This window comes from Rutidosis leptorrhynchoides, chromosome 1, assembly GCF_046630445.1.
Source record: "Rutidosis leptorrhynchoides isolate AG116_Rl617_1_P2 chromosome 1, CSIRO_AGI_Rlap_v1, whole genome shotgun sequence".
Taxonomy (NCBI): Eukaryota; Viridiplantae; Streptophyta; class Magnoliopsida; order Asterales; family Asteraceae; genus Rutidosis; species Rutidosis leptorrhynchoides.
Window position 1 is genome coordinate 198,431,771 of NC_092333.1, and position 3,931 is coordinate 198,435,701.

General features: G+C 28.3%; 1 non-coding gene across 1 annotated transcript; it reads left to right on the plus strand.

Moving 5' to 3' along the window:
• The first annotated feature begins 348 nt into the window (after positions 1 to 348).
• Positions 349 to 455, plus strand: LOC139886869 (small nucleolar RNA R71). Its single transcript, XR_011772730.1, has one exon. It is a non-coding gene; the product is annotated as a small nucleolar RNA R71 (small nucleolar RNA).
• Positions 456 to 3,931: the final 3,476 nt, after the last annotated feature.

Here is a 3,931-nt window from a genome sequence, read left to right on the forward strand (position 1 = left end):
TGCTCAATGTGACAATCTTTCATTAAGTGTGGTACACCGCATTGCTCACAACTGATTCTTATTGCGTGAATATCTTTAGTCATCTTTTCCATTCTTCTTTCAAAAGCATCTATTTTTGCGGAAATGGAATCAAAGTCATGGCTAGAATCGGCTCTAGCCGCTTTAGATGAACGAAAAATATCTTTTTCCTGGTGCCACTGATGCGAGTGGGAGGCTGTGTTATCAATGATTTTGTGAGCTTCAGTTGCGGTTTTCTTCATAATGGAACCACTAGCTGCTATGTCGATGTCTTTTCGTGTAGTAATATCGCATCCTTGGTAGAATATTTGTACTATTTGATAAGTGTCTAAACCATGTTGAGGACATCCTCTCAACAACTTTTCGAATCTTGTCCACGCCTCATATAATGTTTCATTTGGCTTTTGCGCGAACGTAACAATTTCTCCTTGAAGTCTCACGGCTTTAGATACCGGAAAGAATTGTTTAAGAAAATTTTCAACTAAAACATCCCATGTATCAATCGCCCCTTCAGGTAACGATTCTAACCAATCTTTGGCTTCTCCCTTTAAAGTCCAGGGAAATAACATGAGATAGATCTGTTCATCCTCAACTTCTCTGATTTTGAATAGAGTACAAATCCTATTAAAGGTTCGAAGATGTTCGTTTGGATCTTCTTTTGGCGTACCACTATATTGGAATTGATTAGTTACCATGTGTAGAATTTGTCCTTTGATTTCATAATCTGGCGCATTAATGTCTGGCTTAATAATTGCGTGACCTTGGCCCGTGCGTGTGGCTCTCATTGGGTCTTCCATACTTAGAGGTTCTGTTACTTCCATAATTGAATTTGTTGAATACGAATCACTAGAGAATTCTGATTTAACGGTTTGTGGTTCAGGAGGAATGATTAGTAGTTTAGGATCTTGGAATTGTCCTTGAATATCCTTCGGGTTTTCAATTTTGAATTCGGGTTCAAAAAATGGATTATCGGAAATATTAGTTGGAGTACTTGTTTGACTAGATGACAATTCTAAAGAAAAATCAACGGCGACAATGTTGGGTAGATGTCTTGATCGAGTTACAGGTAGTGAACGTATGAAAGGTGGTGAACGTTTTGCTCGGTGCATTCACTGAATATCCTATTAGTTATAAAAGATAAAAATTATATAAGTTATCAAATTAATAGACTTTTCTGATTTTTTCCACGTTTGGAATAGCTAATAGATGCAGCAGGTAGCCAGGACCCTTTAAATCGGAAGCCCACAACTCGCCACTAACAAATCCAACTATTACTACGAACCAGAAAATTTAGGATTTCTATCAATTTAACCGCTTAAAATAATTTTTCGTTTTGAAATTTTAGAGAATAAATAGAAAATTCTATATCCTAAAAACTAGAGCGTCGAGAAATAAGAAAGAAAAAGAGCGCGTCGAAAAATAAAAGGTCGAAAAACAAATGTCAAAAAATAATAATAAGAAAGTAGCGCGTCGAAACTTAAAAGGTACTAAATACTAAAAATTAAAACTTACGTCTAAAGGAATTAAAGTTTAAAATGAAATCTATATCCAAAACGGCAATAACTTAAAAGGCACTAAAATATATAAACGGCGTCGCAAAATTCTAAAGCGCCTAAATCTTAATCTAAAGAAAAAGCACTTAAGGGATTTTACGGCAAAGTCTTAAAATCTAGAAATAAAAAATTAACTACGGTAAAATACTAATCTTAAAACTAATTACGAATGAAAAATATACAAATTACGAATTAAACGATTAAAATATACAATTTATAAAAAGAAATAAAAATGATAATATTACTTATTTTTATAAAAATATTATTTTTATATTATTATTTTGTAAAAGTTAAGTTTATATATTTAATAAAACTAATTATAAATTAAAAATACAAATTAAATAAAACTAAAACTAATTAATATAATAGTTAACCCTAATTAGGAAATAATAATAATAATAATAAATAATTTAAACCCTAAATTGTACCAGCTCTTGGATAAGACCTATCAGACAGGCTCATGCGATCGCATGAGTCTTCTGTTATGAGGCCATGCAGTCGCATGGATTGTGGATCCAGGCCATAAGTTGGGCTGCTACAGTGTTCGGCCCAGTTCGTTTTAATTATATATATAATTTTTTTTTCAGATTTTAATTTTTACAAAATAATAAAAATAAACTTATATTTAAAAAAATTAAAATAAAATAAAAATACTTTTTAATTTTATATATTTTAAACGAAATACAAAATATTTTTATGAAATAAGAAATAATATATTTTTACAAAAATATAGTTTTACTAAAATATAGCGTTTTGCCGAGTCCCCGGCAGCGGCGCCAAAAACTTGGTGTTATGCGAGGTGTATACGAAATAATATTATTTTTACTACGAAATACTACGAAATATGATACAAGTTTTAATTAATTTACGGATGGGATATACCTAAACCTTGCTACAACACTTATAGGCAGTGTACCTAATCGTAGAGTAGTGTAGTTTTTAGTAAGTCCGGTTCGTTCCACAGGGAGCTAGTGATACGTACTATATTTTTAACAACTATATTTATATAATATATATATATATATATATATACATATATATGTATATATATATGTATATATATGTATATATATATATATGTATATATATACATATATATACATATATATATATATATACATATATACATATATATATATACATATATATATATATACATATATATATATATATATACATATATATATATATATACATATATATATATATATATATATATATATATATATATATATATATATATATATATATATATATATATAAGTAGTAATAATATTATATAAAAGGGGGGTTTTACGGTTTAATGACCGGTTTGTCGATTTTATATTTTAAGCGTAAAGATAAATGACGATAATATAAATGACAGAATTTAAATTGCGATAAAGTAAATTGCAGTAATTAAAATGACAGTAAATAAAGGTACGATGAAATATGAAATAAAAGTATTATGCTTATTTAAACTTCCGTAATAATGATGTTTGACGTTTTGATTTTAATTAATTGTTACCCGGGTTAATTTTCCTTTGTCCTAGTTTATTTGATACCTATCTGGTTTTTGTCCATAATAGTCTATCGGTCATAATTATAAAATGCTCGTCAAATTAACCTTATTCCCGAAGTCAAATATTCCAACTAATTAGGGATTCAAATTGTAACAAGGTTTTAATACTTTGTTTAATAATTACACCAGGTTATCGACTGCGTGTAATCCAAGGTTTTAATTCTTTGTTAACAATTACACCAATTATCCTTGTATGTAATCCACCCCTGTTTTAATGAGATATGAATATTAATTTACCCACTTGATCAGAATGAATAATCAATTACCCAACCCGAATAATTAATTAAATGATCGTAAAAGACGTCGTATAAACGTCACTAAATAGAACATACATAATCATTTTAATAATTATTAGATTAACTAATTTGAAGATAGGTTCGATAGTTTCTAATGAGTGGTCATTTGATTAGACAATACCCCCTATCTATTAATAGTCAATAGTCCAATGTCCACAAGTGTCGGTCTTTTGTCCAAACCTTAATTATGGTACAAAATCTAATAATCCAATCTTAATTTTTAGTCTAACATCACGATTACTTTGGCTCAAATAAGCATAATAATAACTTAGTTACCAGACAATAATTTAAAAAGGAAGAACATAGCTTACAGTGGTGATTAATCGCGTAGCGTTACACGGACATAGTTCAGACTTACAAAACCTTAAAACATTTCTTACAATAACCCAATTATTATTAAACTTAATTTAAACTTTAAATTATATATATATATATATATATATATATATATATATATATATATATATATATATATATATATATATATATATATATATATATAT